The sequence below is a fragment of the Crocodylus porosus genome, unplaced genomic scaffold (genome assembly GCF_001723895.1).
Source record: "Crocodylus porosus isolate Cpor-Errol unplaced genomic scaffold, CroPor_comp1, whole genome shotgun sequence".
Classification (NCBI taxonomy): domain Eukaryota; kingdom Metazoa; phylum Chordata; order Crocodylia; family Crocodylidae; genus Crocodylus; species Crocodylus porosus.
The window spans coordinates 11,478,372-11,496,941 of record NW_017728932.1 but is presented as its reverse complement, the minus strand read 5'-3'; the positions used below and the strand labels follow the sequence as shown (position 1 = coordinate 11,496,941).

The following is an 18,570-nucleotide window of genomic DNA, read 5'->3' as shown; positions in this document are numbered from 1 at the left end:
ACCTCTTGTTGCACCTGAGGTCAGGCACAAAGACCTGGCTGCAGTGGCGATGCATAGGGTGTGCACAGGGGTGTACGTGCAACCCCTGACTGACCGGGGACTGCGACGCCGAGGAGTGGAGCTTCTGGAAGCAACTGCAGTGATTAGCCACTGACTGGTCCCTGTGGGGGTGGGACACATCCCCCCGCCCCGATTAAGGCAGCACCAGTCATCCATGCCTGGCTGGGAAGGTGAAATGGAGAAATCCTGGCCTTCTGCTCATCCTTCCCTCCATGGGCAGCTGATTGTGTCAACAAACTAACTTCTCAGCCAGCTTCCCTACACAGCCAACCTTCTGGCAAAGGCCAGCAGGAACCTAAGCAACCTTGGGTTGCTTTGCCTGTGCAAAGTTATTCTCACTTCACGCCTGAAGAGCAATACAGAGGGAAACACACATCCTGCTCTATTTCCCTCTGCAACCTTCCTGTGCCATGCATAAACTTCGATTGAAGTTCCCCTGCAAAGATTTGCGGGGGGGGGGGAGAATAAGGGGAGGACTGAAGTACCCTGCCACCCTGAGAAACAGTTTAAAGTATCTTTAAACGGACTTTCTAACGTTTTCATTTATGCATAAAATTACTAGCTACAGGTTTTGTTAGGGGGGATCGTAGTTCGCTTTACAAAACAGTACATTGCTTTACAGTAGCATACTTTGCTTTACAGGAAAAGGGCTTTCCAGTAAAATACTTTACTTTACTTTACACAATCCTAAAAGCTCCAGACAAGACACTATGGAGAAAATTATTCGCCTCTCAAAATGAAAGCAACATTTTGAGCCTGGAGAGGTGGTTAGCTGTCTGAAACCAGGTAGGGGACAGGGTAGAGTTGCACCTTGTAGATTAACTATATCCAATGTATAGCATAAGCTTTTGTAAGTGAGCCCTCTGCTTACGAAAGCTTATGATATATATCTCCGATTTTCTTTGAATCTAGCAACGTAACAGGATTCTACGCACTGGATTACATCCTATCACACCGCCTTTTGTATTTAGGTAGACACCCTTACTGTAGTATCGGATTGCCTTATATTTAACTAACAATGAAATATTTAGCAACATTTCACCCACTGTCGTTGTCTGATCTCCTTGATTCCTGCCTTGTGTGTTCTCATTAGTGGGCAATGAATCCATATGCATCACATTTTGTTTTAAATAAGTAAGGAGGCTATTGTTATCTGTGTGCATACTCTCATTCTGTGTAGTTTCATATAATTTGCCACTTCAATAGAAGCAGGAAATATTTCTGAATTAATATGATCCAAAATAACATGACAAACACTTTATTGCAGGCCAATCTATCCCAGGTCTTTACAGATCAATAATTGATCATTCTAGACTTAAAATCGGAAGCCATGAGGTTTCCTCAGTTTGTTTTTGTCTGAAAAAGGTGCTTATTCTCATATTTAATTTTGCTATGTAACAAGTCTCATTGGGAACAATCTCATTGGGAGCAAATTTTTCTCTCACATTAGTTATTGCACCAAAATCACAAAAGAGATTTTTGGACTAATACAGTATAGAACATGGTAATGAAGATCGGTCCTAAATGTCATACTCTTCACAGATTCTCTTTTCACACAGATATTTGTTCTTCTTAATTAATGTGCAAGCTGTCGTGAAATAAGGATTGACTTCAGGACCAACTCCACCTAAGCAGGAGACAAGAAGAGGAGCAATGCATTAACAAACTCCCACGTACAAAAGAATGGAGGTTCGCTGATCTCTTAAAGACAACAGGTTAGATTTCACTCTCTGCCTTGCTAAGGGAAATCTAGTTTAACTCTGTGGAGGTCATTATGTTACTCTGCATTTACCCTGATGTAAAAGAGATCAAAATGTGATCCATTGTGTCTAAATATAGGCACAACCTGCCCACTGGGTAATAAAGAAAAATCAAAACTGCCACAGAGCGATTAGAGACTCTATCCATTTCATAACTCTTGCAACCAGTCCAATTGCCCTGATCCAAAATTAGTTCAGGTTCATCCAAGCAGCGGCCATTAAAAATGAGGAGGAGGGGGCAGTTAATGCCACCAGACCCACAGTCCATTTAAAAAAAGACGAACATGTATAAACAGACTTACATAACCACTCAAGATCACAAGACACCCATGAAGGAGGTGGAAAGACCACTTTGCATAACTGCCACCTCTATTTCTAGTCAATTGCCCTTTTTACCAAAGCACAAGGCCTTCCCTTTACCATATTTTATTACAACCAACCATATGGTCTAATATACAGGCAAGAATTTACTGTGTACTAATCTATCTTGTTTCTTTATTATTCTTTTAAAATAGCTAACGTTGGCTACAACCACTTTGGTACTTCACTAGAGAACCCTTGGAAACTGAAAACACGTCATGTAGCATAGAAAAATGTGTTCCCAAGCCTAGCTTCATGGTTCTGGTCCAATTGTTTACTCTTTCCGACTCAGGCAAGTAGGATATGTGGATAACCATACAAACATCCACTTTCAATCTCCTTCTTTAAAAATCCTATGACCCCAGCTGACTTCCTGCCCTTTGGGCAGGGGGCTGGACTCGATGATCTCCTGAGGTCCCTTCCAGCCCTAATGTCTATGAAATCTATGAAATCTTGTACATGCTAATTTGTTTTGCTTCTGGGAAGACAAGAGACACCCAATAATGTCTTTTCATATTACAGCCAAGTTAAAATTCTGATGAAGCAAATAAAGACGCCAACTGTTGTCTGGCTGAGCCTTGCATGTAAGGTTTAAAAGTGACAAGTGCACAGCGACAAACTGCAGAATATAACAGATGTTATTTTTTAACAGGGCCAGATTTTTGCAGCCCGTATTTGGAAATTATTTATTTTTGAGGATAGATGATAAAATCATTAGAAGGGTACTGTGCTTAGACGGATTGCCGTGAAACAGATTTGTTGATGAAGTTTCTCGTATAGAGCAAATCCTTCTAATTCTTGTTTTTCCAATTCATAAATCTGGCAATTCTCACAAACTGGAGGAAAGTAAGCGGGGAGTCTAATCTCAGCCTTCGCCCAAGTCCAGATCACTTTGATGAAGTACATACTACTTCTGTTTACCCACAAGGTTTCTACTTAAGGTCCCAATCCAGCACCATGGAACCACTGAGGGTGTGATCATTGTATTACACTACCATACATTTAATATGCTCTAAAGTACCATGAAAATTAAACTATGCTCATCAAAGTAATTGAACAGTGCGTTTTGTGGTGCATTGCCCTTGACTTCCTTCTAATCCTATTTGTTCACTTACTTGCTAATGCGCAACAGATCTGTGAGTCATTAATGTGAATTAGGATCCACGGTACACAGTTGGAAAACAGCAAGCAAGCAAAAACCTTCTCTCTCATCTATGTAATAGTAAGCAAGTCCTTATCCTAGTCTCCTGAGTGAACTCAGTATAATTTCACATATAACATTGGATTAAATATTTAGAAAAAGACAAAGCAAGCTCAAAATTCACTGACCTATTCCTGCTTTGAGTTTCACTATTGTACGTCTGGAGTAACACCAGATTATTTGAAAGGCAGTTGAGAATCGATGCTGGTCTGCATTGTTCATTAGATGAATCAAACACAGGGTAAGGTATCTACAGTTCAGACAGTAAACAGGGGCATCTTTCAATTTGCCACTATCTAAATATGAAACAAAGACTCAAAGTGGAAGAGCAGTGGGAGAAAAATAAAATAAAATAATGCAGGCAGCTGAAAATGAGGTGGTATTTATCTCTATAGCACGAATGATTGTATGGGTTTGTGAATTCTTACCTCTGATGTAACAGCCATGCAGCAATAACATGGGGAAACCAGGTCTGTGGGTCTAAAAATGGTACCACTGAAAGATCTGAATAAAGTTATGAATAAAGGATAGAGGTTCAGTTCATATTTCCTTTCTTCTACCCTTTATCAGCCTTGTCTACTTAAACTTTAAACAGTTTGGGAAAGGGATCTCTCTTTTTATAAGTTTACACAGTGTTCAGTGCTCTAAGCTGGGACCTTGTGGTGCTAAAGTAATACAAAACAATCCTCTGCAGCAATAATATCATGGAAGATATAGTTTAATGTGTAAATGAACAAAGAAAATGTTGTAATTTAAAAATACAGGATTATGCTGCATGTTGGGAACAAATTCGGTAGCTATGTGTTATGGTTTCTGGCTAACATTACAAGAAAAGAAACATTGTATAAAAAGAGAAAAATCAATAACGTATTATGTAAAAAAAATAATGATTTGCATAGTTTAAGAATAAAACAGTATTCCTCTCCTGCACAGCCTGTGGTGCTACCCTTCAGGAAATGCAATAAGCGTTCTGATTTATACATATTATGAAGCTAATATTGGTTTTTAAGTGGCCCGCTTTGTCTATTATTCATTTGTGTATATGTAATAAACTGAGTGTGGTGTGAAGCCCATTGATTCCATTGCACTAGAGCGCATTGCACTGGTCTTAGTGAATGTAAGTGTTTTAAAAGATCTGGAGAAAACAAATGCAGAGCTTTCCGCTGTATTTTATTTTTGAGCCTTTTTCCTGGGGATGCCTTCTACTATCTGGGGGTTTTCAATCCCCTATGCATGACATGTATGTTTGTTTTCTGTTGGATCGCCTCAAGCGGCTAGAGGGTGACAGAAGGCTAAGAATTGGGTGAATGTTAACCGTGTACCTGAATATGGGTTTATATGGAGACGAGCTGTTTTACGCTGTATAAAATGTGGTCTACATGCCACTAGGGCACACACAGAGACAGTCTATATCAATAATAATACATAAACAAACAATTTTAATCTTTAGCTCATTTTAGGAGCTTTTTACTTGACCTTCGCAATATACCTGTGGGATAGGTAGGTATGAATATTCTTATTTCAAATATGGGGAACTACGGCAAGCTGAGGGCTCTATTTTGCAGAGGTGCAACACCCGCTGACCTTTACTGCAGTGAAAGGTGCCACCCTGCCCTGCCTTCTGCATCTACCGTAGTGACAGGTGCTCAGGACTACGCAAAGTCGGTCGCGAGTGACTTTCCAGAGGTCTAAGGGGTTGAGTGTGGTTCAGACCACAACTCTCTTGCTACTGTGCAATGCCCAGGAACTTCCTGGATTCATCAGAAATGGCTCTGTTAGTCAACCTTGGAGGAAGAAAACACCCATTGATGTCACCGGGCTAGGATTTCACCCCAGATTTTTTTGTACGTTAAAATAAAACTGTTAGGAGTAGATTCTGAGCCCCTTACTCAATACCTAACTCTTCAAGTAATCCCACCAAAGTCAGCAGAAACCCTTGCAGAGTAAAACATCTATAAGGGAGGCAGAATCAGATTTATGGATGCCACAAAAGTTTGCTTTAGCTCTGAATGTAAATAGTTTGAAAATAAAATCGGCAATGCTCATTTAACTATACTACCAAAATGGCTGAAATCCTCCTTTAATGTATGTTGTGGAATAAAAGAGACACAGAAGACCTATTTAGACATTTAGTCCATTCCACTGTCATTACAGTATTACTTCATGCAGTATGTTTGGTTCGGTTCAATTTTCAATGGTCCAAAATGATAGATCTCGGTAATAATGTGTTATTAAACACAATACCTCCAAACACATGAATGGGAAGCAAGCTACTCTAAGCAGGCAACTAGCAACCCAAGTACTGGGCTGGCTGGGAATCTGGGAGACCTTGGTCTATTCCTAGCTCTGCTACATACTGGTGTTTGAACCTAGGATAGTCACTTCACCTTCCTGTCCTTCTGTTTCTTTTGCACACTGTCCGTCTTAGTCTATAAACTATCTGAAGCAGAGCTAGTCTCTCACTAGTATAAGGTAGCTTTAATCTAGGCCAGTGGTTCTCAGCCTTTTTAGACTCATTTTTTCTGCTGCAAAGAACTCAGAAAGACCACAGAAGGTCAGATTGTTTTTAACACTGTGAATGGCAGATGTTTTTTCATTGCTAAAATGTCCCCTCTTTCTGCAGGGGTAACAGTGGTAGGAATACAATGTAGACTGCCTTTTGCCCACCACCTGTGGGGGCACATTGCTCACAAGACAACCACTCTCCCTCCAATCTTTCAGTTCTAATTCTCAAAGGGAATTTACAAAACACCTTTCGCAGATGTGCCTATGAACTTCACTTCATCAACCTACTGGATACAAAAAATCATAGACTACATATAGACATTGGATTTATGGCACATTATAACCTGCCCACCATCTGATGCCCCAGAAGACCTCTCTACTGTTTACCAGCTACCAGGTCTACATTCCCCTCTCCACCCCTACCCCCACCCCCTGTTTGTCACTCATTGACTGCCTCACTTTGCATTTTCATTGACTGGCATTCTTGCACACTGGCTCCTGACTCCTATTCTATTCTATTCTATCCCATCCAGGAAGAGCACAGAACAACTGCAGATGCTTCCTCAGCCTGAAGAAGGGTGTTTGTACCTGAAATCTTGCAAAGAAATTTTTTTCCAACTATTTAGTTGGTCTAATAGATTCAGATTCATATTCTAAAAGATATCAGATTTACCCAAAGAAACTTGTCTGCCTTTTGCTCATCTGTCATCTGATCCTGCTCAAAACTCTTGCTAGATTCACTCTTCTGCCATGGAGCCAAACTCATGGCCAAGTCAAAGGCTGAACTGAGATTTACCATAATAGGCAAGATCCAGTATTATATAAAAGAATAGTATATCAAAGTATATACAGTATATAAAATAAAGAGCTAAGTTTTTCACATTTCCAAAGTGTAGACTTTAAGAACAATGCCAAAAATCATGAGTTGGCAACACTGAGATCCTCAGCTGATGTAAATTTACAGCACTATTGACTTCAACTGAGCTCCAGTCAGGCACATTGAGGAACTGGGCAGACACCATGTGGGTATTCCCCTCTCTACTTTTCACTCCTGTACCCGCTTCCCACATCCCTTCATCTTCATTCTCAAGGTTTTTTGCCTTTTGACCTAAGAGGCTAGCATAGCCATCTTAACAAAACCAAAAATATCTAAACCCTGTGACCTAATTCTAGAGGCTGCCGAAGAAGAATGTTTTGAGGGTTGTTTTTCACCTTTTGCTCTTCCTGTCGTTTCAGACAGAAGATTGGAAATACATCCTCCCAATGGAGCAGTGTTTGCTTTCAATGAACAAATCATGAAAATTCAGACTTTGGTTTGGATGTTCATCTGAGCTTTACCTGAACTTCCTGAGTCTACCACAGGGAGCTGGCAATACCATCTACAGGGACAGTCTCTCTCATGGAATATCTAGAAATTCCTGTTCACAATCCAGCCAAAACTGCCACTTGAATAGCTTCTCTGATGATATTCTGGCACTCCTGCTTAGGTCTGAGCCAGGAAATGGGGAACCAGATGAGAAAATTGAAGGGACACAGAGAAGATGTTTTGCCCAGACATCAGAGAAACTCTGCAGCAAAGCCCATGTTAATTCTTGATTCTTTGATCCTATCTTTATTCCAGAATATAGGAGTACCCACAGTATAACTTTACCTATATAGATATATATTTTTCCTGGGAACATTCCTTTTATATGTGAGCCCTTAAGCACAAGGCAATTCCTTCCATTCCAGTTTCCTTTAACCTCATTAGTTTCATTTCTTTCTCTTTATTTGCCACGTTACATTCAACATATCTGCACCTCCCCTCTCCCCCTTGCTGTTTACTGGGCCTGAGTCAGCTCTTCTGGAGGCAGCACTTTTCTCGGCTTGTTTCCAGAGGATGTGGATTTTCTCCACATCCTTCTCCTTCTCTATTCAGCTCCTTTATCAGCCTCCCACCACCTCATTTTTTTTCTGTTTTCTCTCTTACCACCACAAAAGTCTCTGTTCTTTTCTCCTCCTTTCCCTCTTCCTACTTCCCACATTGTCTCTTTTTAGTTGTTACAAAATCCTGATATGCCAGCTGACTCCTGCAAAGAAATGTACAGCTGTGACTAGGGCTGCCAACCCTCCCAGACTGGCCGGGAGTCTACCAGAATCGGCATCGATCTCCCGGTGACTACTGAAAGCAATCCAGGAGATTTTAATGGGATATTTTAAGGGGGGGAAAAATTCCCGGAATAGCTTCAGTCAGAGTTGGCAACCCTAGCTGCGAGAGGAAGCCATCCTCTGTAAAGAGGGGTCTTGCCTGGATTCCTTTCACTCGGGGAACCAAAGTGTGACAAATGTGTCAGGTCTGGGACCAAAGAGGGGGGAGAAATGAGCTCTTCTTTAAATGAACCCAAACCAAATTTCATGATGGAGAAAAGAACAAAGAAAAAGATTTTTCTGTGAAATTTTGTCAGTGAATAAACCCCTCTATGTTATAAAATCCTTAAAGATGGAGTTTAATCTAAGCGTCTGACACACTCCAATGAGCACAGGGTAATTTGCCTGGCAAATCCACAGTTCCCTCCTCTCTGTTAACATCTGCATTTCTTAACTTAGTTTTGCTGTTCTGCCAAAGGGGATTTTGCTGTAAAAGATTTGTCCAGTAGAGGGCATCAGAGGCCACTATAAATCTCAAAGTTTTCCTTTAACTAGAGGAAAGGAAAGTACTCCTGGGGGCTTTTTTGTTTGTTTTTTAAAATACAAAAATAGTGTTGTTGCACTGTTTGCATGCTAGTCACCTTATTTATTTAGCTGAAACATGCTGGATAGATTTCAAAAGGCAACGACACTTTTTCCAAGAGATCAAACCACAGGTTCGCTACTTTATTTTTTGCCTCCTGATCTGTCCTGGCTGAAATACGAACAAAGCAAATAGACAAGCAAACTAGATTAAGAGTAACCATATGATGATGGGTTGTGCATTAGGGAAGCTATAGACTGTGGGCTAAGTATTCACACTGTAACTCTTTATCCCAGGAAGTCTGATCGGCTAAGTACTTGGGGCATAACTGAAGCTATAACAACAAATAATTTCATATAGACAATTTCTACATGCTGGAGTTAAAAGGGAAGCAGCTGCAACTGAAAGCTAATCTGGATACAAAGCAGCACTTTAATGGAAGATCTACTGTTCAATCTGTGATATCTTAAAGAAGCAATATATTGTCAGTACCCTATAAGCCCAATATTTTTCAAGGGGGTTGTTAGGGCAGAGACTGTGCTCACTGGAGAGCTGATGCATACACTAGGTTACTGGGTATCATTTTATTTTACAGGTATAAAACATAAAATCTTAATACAATCCTGGTTACGATTAATTTGACCATAATGATTTCTAGCATCACTGTCCAAAAATGCTACAGAGCACAGGGATGATTCTATGTATATATGAAAGAGGCAAATATTGAACCTTTTATTGGCCCAATTTCATGGCTGGGATAGTCATATAGGCAACTTTCAAGTATCATGGTGCCCTTCCTCAGACCTAAGTAGCAGATGGAACCAAAGCCTGTATAAACCTTTCAATGTATCTAGTTGTTTTGCAGTTTCCCAGCTGGCCTAATAAAAGGTATCATTTTGGAACCAAGAGTTCTAGATTTTTGCATTTCTGCATTTTTTAGCATGCGGTAGCTTTCCCAGGTATTACAGTCACTTGTGAAGTCTGGTTGGTGCTGCAGTGCTAAATGCATCCTCTGGAAACACGCCTCGAAACGTGCTGCCTCCAGAATGCAGCCCTTTAACCAAGCCCTACATTACTTGTGATGTGCATGGCAAGTTACTTAAGCACAATAATATGCTTTAAACTGTTCCGGATGACTAATCAGCCATGCCGAGGCTATCAGCCCCCCAGTGTCACCCCTGCAGATCATTCAAATCGTTCCTTCCTTTCCTCGAGATTCTCTTTCTTGCTAAATTACTGTAAAATGGAGGCACCAATTAGGGCAGATGTTTCAGGAGGGAGGAAACCAGCTAGAACCTGTGATGATCGTCAAAGAGCAGGTCACACAAAGGAGCTCTCACGGACCCAGAAGAGCAGACATCCACCTTCGGCTTCCTCTGTGCAAAATGAAATTTATTTTTCTACCTATGGGGACTTTTACCACCTTGAATTTTCCCTCAGCCTGAGCATGTGTGCCCGAAAGCTTGCAAAGAAAGTTCATTTTTTTGCAATTTCTTAGTTGGTCTGAGAAAAGGTATCATCTCCAAAGCAAGAGTTTTAGAGTGCGGCATTTCTTTTTGTCTCAGACAAACACAGCTACCAAATACATCCATCAAACTGCCTGACACTCCGTAGCTTCTTCTTTAAGTGACCTTACAAGGCTAGTGCCCCAAGGGAAGAAGCTGAAGGTTTGAAATTTCAGCTAGCTGAGACAAGGCATAAAAAAAGCAGCAAGAGGCTAGCAAGCCAGCATCTAAATCAACCACGCTTTCACTGTAAGATGTTTTCTTTATATTCTCTCTCCCAGGCAAAGCTACTGTGCTTTGACTCCTCATTACACTCAAAGCCCTCGGTATAAAACTAGCCTGGACTAAAGTTCCCTCTAGCCAAGAAGCTAGCTTCTAAGGTAGCAACTGTGTTACAAAGTGTTTTGACTGGCACCCAAAAAAGAGCCTCCCCTTTTTTCCGAATACCCTGGACTTTCTTAACTGTTTCTGTATAGGGTTGATTTTTTTTCCGCTGAGCTACAGAAAGCTAATACTTGCAGGAAAGAGTCTCGATTTTCCTGCTCAGTCTCTGTACTGGCTTACCGTCTAGACCAGTAGTTCTCAACTTTTTTAAACTGGAGACACCCCTCAGAAAATGCCAGCTCTTAGTTTCCGCCTGCTTTTTTACTACAATAAAATAAAAGAGTAATTTTTCGTTACAAAGAATTCAGAAAGACCACAACAAGGCAGAATACTACCATCACTATGTACTTCGCTTGGAAACCTCTGGGTTTATCCTGTGAACCATGTCTGCACACCTAACAGTGCTAACGCTGCATGATACCCCATGACACCCTTGAAAGGATCTCAAGTCACCCCAGGGTGCTACAACACCCTGGTTGAGAATCACTGACTAGAGCCAGGAGCAAGGTGGTACTGTGATGGTCCAGCATTAGTGGTAAGGATTCGTTTCTCTCTGTTTCTCCTTTGCCATCAGAAAAGTTCTCAGCTGGAGCACTTGGATACCATTACTGCTGACTCTACCTTGTTTTGTGAGTATCCAGGAAAAAGGGTGCCTTGTGCTCAGATTTCTACTTGGAACTGAACTGCTGGAAACCTGCTGAAATGTGCTGTAGTCCGTTGTCTGGGCAGGGTCTGCTTCAGTCTCCTGATCATGGCTTTTGCCACAGTGTCATACACTGGAACTGCAATTTCAATTTACTTTCTGTGCTTTAAAATGTTTTGTCCTTTTTTTGTACTTTGCTCTCTGCTTGGGTGATGACAATACCCCATCGTTCTCCTTGTTGTTTCTAGGAACCATTCGATTTCTTTTTTGCTACAAACCCTTAAGCCTTCGGACAGTTCTGACCTGACACTATCCCATTATGGCCCCTGTCCTACTGCCGAAAAGTTTGGGCAAACTCCTTCCACTGCTTCAGGAACGTGGCTTTAAGCATGCAGAACTCTTGGGCTCAGTGCTGGTCAACCCAGATCTATATGCCGACAAGCCTCCAACGCTTGCCCTGCTCCAGCTCCACTTCTGAGCCAAGGGGGATTTCACAGCTATTGAAACCTGCATTAAATGTTTCCACCTAATGTGTCGGTATGTCCACATGGTTTCCTTAGCAAAGAAAACTGGAGCTTTCTTGTGGTGACTAGCCAGGGTCCACTGCTAAAATGCCCTGTCCCATGTCTCATGCTAGATCTCTGCTTCCCCTTCCCAAAATGTGAGGTGTATTAACGCCAGCATTTGGTTCAGCATTCGGCGCTGGATCCATGCCTTGCCATTCATTGGGAAAAAAAGACTTTCTACACCCAGAAAGGACAGACAAGTTTTCCCACACTACACTGTGAAAAATACATAGAGCAGCTCCAATTAGTGCAATGCTAATAACCACAGGATATGACCCAGGAAGTCCTAGAGCTCACCCGAGTGAGCATGGCACCAGCACCTGAAGCATGACAGTGCCCTGTGGTTGCTCTCCCCAGAAAACCAAGCAAAAGTGATCACACCTGACTGCAGATCGCTTGGGGCGGGGGCACCACGTAGTGAAAATCAGCCCCAACTTGTTCGAGGACATGGAAATAGATGGGGCCTGATTCTTTGCTTGAGACTGATGTAAAATGTCAGTGGAACTACTCCTGAATTACATCAGTGTCACTGAGATAACAAATATACAGCTCAAGCCTCAGAGCTGAGAACAGCACTCAATAATATATGTACACCACTAAACCATGCCTTTCTCTACACAGTTGGATAGTCTCTTGGGACCAAATCCTCCTGGCTGCAAGCCATTTACATGAATTTCCTTTGAATTCAGTAAAGCCGATAGGGTTGGTCCCTGACGTATACCATTCACCACCAGAGCTACGAGTCTTTTGGATTAGAGAAATGGGAATAACACTACAGTACGGCTATATGCACAGTTATTTTAGCTCACTTGGCACACGGCCGGCCGTACCTCTGACAGAATGCAAGGGAACAACCTGGTCACTGCATACACTTCGGGTAACTCCTAGGGTAACTATAGCTTAATTTCAACCGCGTACTCGGTGCTTAAAGAAGGCTGCAGTGGAGAGAGAGAAGGGAAAGTACCTGATATAAAACAGGCCTCTGGGTACCAAGGCAATCCCAAGGTTTAGTTTATGTACTTGTTAATTTTTTGTTGTCTGATGTTAGCTTGCTTCCAATTATGATTCGCTGTGGCTGAACAGATCTTGCCAACCACTGCTCTATTGTCTTCCAGCTGAGTCATCCCACTAGCCTATGCTATCCTATTTAATTTCTATGGCTGCTCATGCCCATGTTAGTACACTGAAGAAAGAGAAAATCTTCTTTTAAATACACATCAGATTGTTTGAACTGACTACCTATTGCACCGCCTCTTGCATACAACACAGCCCAGACCGCTAGGCTTCAAAATACTGGTGAACACACAGAGCATTTTACAGCTGCCCTTAAATGGGGCTGAAAATTGGAACATGGGATTTGCTGTAAATTGCCTCCAAGGCAGCAAAACAACGATGTCACCTGCCAACGCTTGGAAGTGCAAACAGCAACACTGGGAGGAAGGAATAGGGGACATGTACAATGCCTAACTCAATGAAGCAGCAGTGTATAATGGGGGCCGCTAGGCACGACTGCAGTACCAAAAGCAATGATTAGTTATATCGATCTACTCCTCCACAGAAGATCCTCAACCTACGTTAGCAGTCAGTAGCAAGAAAAGGTCTCAATAGTAAAGCCACAGGCACTAAGTCCAAGCCTCTTTCTCTTTTTCTTATGAACAGAGACAGTGGGAAAGGGATGGTAAAAAGGGAGACCTACCAAAAATTGTGGGGAATGTTTCCAGCTGAGAAGAGTGTACACTGAGTTATAGCAAAACCTTAAGCCAATGTTGAATTATAGTAAAACCTTGAGCCAGGGGTGGGCAATTATTTTGGGCAGAGGGCCGCTTACTGAGTTTTGGCAAGCCACTGAGGGCCACATGACAGGCAGCCAGGGGCGGATAAATATTAATTTTCTAAATTTTTTAGGGGCCCCACGGGCCAGACAGAATGACCTCGAGGGCTGCATCTGGCCCCCCGGCCACATTTTGCCCACCCCTGCCTTACACCAACACTGTCAAAGACTCAACAGCCACAACCTGCTTGAAAAGGCATGATTTGCACTTGTTTTTGTTTTTTTTTAAGGAAACTACATTTCTGTGAACTAGCTGATCTCATTGCTCTAAGCATAGGTGCAGCCCTGTTTTTCCAACTGTCTGGCTGTAGGAAAAATAGAGATTGTTGGAGAGAGGAAAAAAAGCTGGCCATTTTAGTTGCTATTGTCATCTTAAATCTGCAGATGAGCCTTTAGGGAGCAGGCCACTTATTAACATTTCTCACAAATGAATGATTTAAATAAGGGTGATCTATGCTCTGTTGCAAGTCCACAGCCTCATCAACATCCTCACCTAACAGACAGCAACAGTTCAACAAAGAGCAGCCCAAGCCCTCAGTGCAATCACACCAGAGATTGGGAAACAGGAAGAAAACACTGCAAGGATGCATAGGGCAGGGAAACTGTCACAGACTATGCAGTGTGACAGGAAAATCCTGCTTGGGGGAACACCTGGAGAATACACGGGGCAGTCAGGATGGAAGGAGAAAAGCCAAATTCCTTTCTCATGCTGAACTGCACGAGCTTTCACTGGTTGAACCTTGCAACTCAAGGACAAGTGTGTTCCAGTGTTTTGAAAATAAAGGATTCACCTTCACTTAAAAGTTTTGCCACTTTAATTGTGCCCGCAGAATTAACACAGCAACCCCTACCCTCACAACTGGTAGAGACTGGGGTCCTCAAAGGACTTGTGTGTGTATGTCTGTGAGACTGGCATAGGCAGGACTTTTTTTAATATTAAGCTCTGCAGTAATAAGTAGTGCTAAACAGCTATTACGGGTAGAAAAGGATGGCCTTGCGAGTACAACGCTTGGCTAGGGCTCAGATGATCTTGAGTCAGTTCTCAGCTACTCCACAGGCTTCCTGTATGACCTTGGGTAAGTAACTTAATCTCTGTTGTGTCCTGCATTCCCGCTGTAAACTAAGGACAGCGATACTTGGCCAAGCTCACAAGGGTGTTGCAAAGTTAAAAGTAAGAATGCTTGGTTGGCATTCAGATGCTCTGATGAAGGTGAGTCTGAGTGCCGAGATGAACAGAACAGATAAAATCCTACTCCTGCTGAAGTCACTGGCAAAACTTCTGGATTTCGCCTGGGGTGTTTATGAAGCAGTCCAGCAATGGAGTAACATGTGCCACAACAGGAATGGCATATCATTACATGCTTTGAATATTATATAGCTGAAGCAACTGGCACACTAGGGATCCATTCAGCTGGTGTCTTGTTTAAAGGAATAAAAACAAGGTATTATTTTTGTGTGCAGTACCTAGTACTCTGGGATGCCCACCTGCAATCCCAGCTGCTTTTATAATGCACATAGCAAATGAGATTTTATCAAAACCACATACCCAACTTTTACATACTGGGATAACCATTAAGTTGGTTAGCCCAGCACACAACCCAACCAAGTATACAATACAACCAAGTATGCAATACAACCACCCAGTAAGTTCTGGGGGAGCAGAGAGATGGGTTCACACTGCAACGTTCGGAGTGAGATGGTTGAACACCACAAAGTACAAAGGTATTTGAATTGAGAGTTTTAAGGCAGCCTGTTAGAAATATTGCTGCTGCTGCACCCTTACCGACTAAAAACAAAATCTAAGCATTTACCAACCAATCAACCAGCAAAAGATCCTCCCCAAAACAAAGCTTTGAGAGAGAAAAATGAAGTTCACTAAGGATCCCACTGCTGCTACTGATTTTATGGAGGTGCTGGAACGAGTACAGTGGTGAGTGCCAGTATAAAAACCTACAACATATAAAAAGAGCGATGTGTACAGATATGGTTTCACTTCTGTTTCCCTTTGTGGGTTTTCTTTCTGACTTCCCTCTAACGTTGTGAAACTGTTGGTAGTGAAAGGAGAGCAGCATTCGTTAACTGTCTGAATATAGCTAGAATGAATCTACACTATGGAAGCAAACGCAAGATTTCAGCCAGGTTGAAATTTCTCGCTATGTGCCAGGCCAACGCTCACCATTTGAAACCATCTAGTAAGCAACATACTGAAGTTCACTTTTCACAAGTATATATACAAGCACAATTCATGGGGTAAAGAGCAAAAGGGACATTGATATGGAACAATTCAAAATTCAAACTTTGGGAATTTTTTGACCCAGAATTGAGCCAGCCCTACTCCATACTGAATTAAACCTGTTAGTGGATGAAAGACTTTCATGTGCTCGGAGTTTACAAAGTCCCTCCCAAAGGTTACAGGGTTGATGTCACTTGCTTTGTCCGCAGCAAGTTTTAAAGCTGAATCATTTTGCCATGGCAATTCTTCTATACTAGAAGAGCATGCACCTGACAAGAGTTTGGCCAGGCGTAAAGAAATATAAACACCACTGATCCTTTGTCATTTGATTTCCTAATAGGCTTCAAGAACCATGAGTCATGAGTTTCATTAATAGCTTTGAGTCAGAATGCTGGTCACAGCAAAATAGTGGCATGTACCCAACCCCCTGCCTTTCCCCCGGAAGTAACTAATGAATTAATTGGAATGATGCCATAGTATAATCACTTGTGTTGAATCTTTACTTCTTCTTTATTGTCCCATTAAAGAATGTAATACATTTTTGTTCACAGGGTGATGAGTGCAAGTCAGGTTGGCTAACTGAATTCTTTGGCACCAGCCACCGAGATCTATCCACGGCACCAATGTAATTTAACACCCGGTAGTGGATCAAAGTCCTGATTTTAACCCTCAAAGAGGAGAGTGAAATGGGTTTCTGGGTAAAGCACTGGCTTTGAAGAGATCAGTTCAATTCTCACTTTGCCACCACCTGCCTTTACCTTTGGCAAATCCCTTCATTTCACCATGCCTAAAAGTTTCCTTTTGTAAAACAGTTACCATAAAAGCATCCAGACAAAATGACTGGAAGGCTTCGCTTATGAATGGAAAACACTTTGGGATCCTCAGCTGAGAGAGAAGTGTCCTACCACTTTAACACTGAAATATGTTTGTATGAGGAGCAGGATTATTGTCCCAATCCCACAACACACATTCCCAACTTTAAGAACATGATTAACCTTTGCTACAGCAGGGGCTGTTTGCTTCCTGCTCACGTCTGAATATGAATTGCTATTCCCCAGAACACTCACCTGTTGCTTTAATTTAAACATGCCTGTTTGCTGAACACCGTGTGCTAGTACCGTTCCTATGCCAATTGTTATTCCTCAACCACAGGAAGCTCTCTCAATGGCAAGATCCAAAAGTTCAGCCAAGGCTCATAAAACCCATGCATTTTCCTAGAAAATATTCCCTACCCTATGGAAAAATGGATCCCGTTCCCCCCCCAGCAAAATGTCTCAGACCTTCAAAAGTAGTGAGGAGTAATCCATTTAGCTCAGTTCAGACACTGCCCTTTTATTAAGTCTCTCTGAAAACACTGCCTGATCTTATCATCTTCTACACAGCCCTGGTACTCACTAACATGGAGAATTTATGTTGCCTGAAACCTCCTGATCATGCTGCTAATCTTCTCCTTAGCTGTTCTACTCGCGATGGACAGTTGCATGACCATTTTCAGCTCACCTGTGTCATAACTTTAACATCTTCACATTGTTCAGAATTGAATACTATGTAAAAGACTGGCACTAGTAAGATCTACTAATATAGTACTTCTATTATATATTACTTCTGCTAATATATTACTTCTAGTGCATGAACAGGTTCCTGTGGATAGCCATTGCATGTTTTGGTGGCATTAATTAACAAGCTATCAAAATCAACTTAAGTTTGTGCATCTTTTTACAAACTTTTTGCTTTGAAAGCAATGGTAGCTCTCTATATTTCTTGTTGGCTAGTCTTAAGAACTGATGACAGGAACCCATAAACGGCAGATCTGCTGTTTTTCTCCCACATGGGCAAGTTACTTCACTTCTCAATCCCACAATTCCCCATGCACAAAGTGCAGGTGACAGTCATACTTGCCTCTCCAAAGTACATGAGGATTAATTAGTAACCTCAACTCACTGGGCATTGCATCGAATTTTGGCAGGGTTGAAGTTGGTTGGTACACATGCCAGACATTCCTTTTGCTGCAGCTAGCATTTTATGTTGCCTATTAAGTTTTGAAAGGTACCGCAAGATCTTCCTGAGATCAATATCTTGCAGAAAATGTAAAGGTCTCTCTCTCTTTTTGGTTTGTGTTAGTTTAACAGCCTGCTTTTCCTGTGTCAGTGCAAAGCTCTCTGGTGAGCAGGCCAGGCACAAAATGGAAGCAGCAGCCTTCAGTTCTTGTGGGAGAGGATGCAGATCTGTTCTGCAGCCAGTGATTCCAGCTGTCATTTCTAGCATGCAAGTCTTATTCTCCCTATAAATAAAATGATTACTGGCAGGAGACTAAACTATATACCCCACTTTCCAGAAAAAAACCAACTCCTGTTTTTGCTGAATTGGGGCCTTTTGTGATTAGTGAGCCTTTTTTTGCACCTCATCAGAATTATTTAGTGATTTAGAGGGATGTGCTGAATCATAGAATCAATGAGTTGGAAGGGACCTAGACAGATCATCTAAGGTTTAATTGACTGTGTAAACCTGTTTTCCCTCCTTTGATGAAGTATCTGTAAAGTACAGAGTATTAAACTAGTACAACCTGAAATTATAAAATCATGCAAAACTGTCCACCCATTGTAGTGCAGGTACCAGATGCCATTATTAAGGTCTTTATTTCCATACCCTCAATACTGGCTATAAGACTATCTTCTTTCCTTCTCAGGTTAGAGATGCTACTGGGATAATTGCACTTGTAATTATATCTGTCTCTTCTTTATTGCTCAAATCACAAACCTAGATCTCTATGCCAGGCCTTTAATAAGTGTGAAGGTGCATCACAAACACTCTT

General features: G+C 41.8%; 1 long non-coding RNA gene across 2 annotated transcripts in view; it reads right to left on the bottom strand.

Moving 5' to 3' along the window:
* Nucleotides 1-1,291: 1,291 nt before the first annotated feature.
* LOC109317117 overlaps nt 1,292-18,570 on the bottom strand; it is a 29,715-nt gene continuing 12,436 nt past the window's right edge. For both annotated transcript variants that reach the window (XR_002102980.1, XR_002102981.1), the window contains 2 exons: nt 3,810-3,876; nt 1,292-1,687 (listed from right to left, as the gene is read on the bottom strand). This is a non-coding gene — a long non-coding RNA (uncharacterized LOC109317117). The remainder of the gene's footprint in view (nt 1,688-3,809; nt 3,877-18,570) is intronic.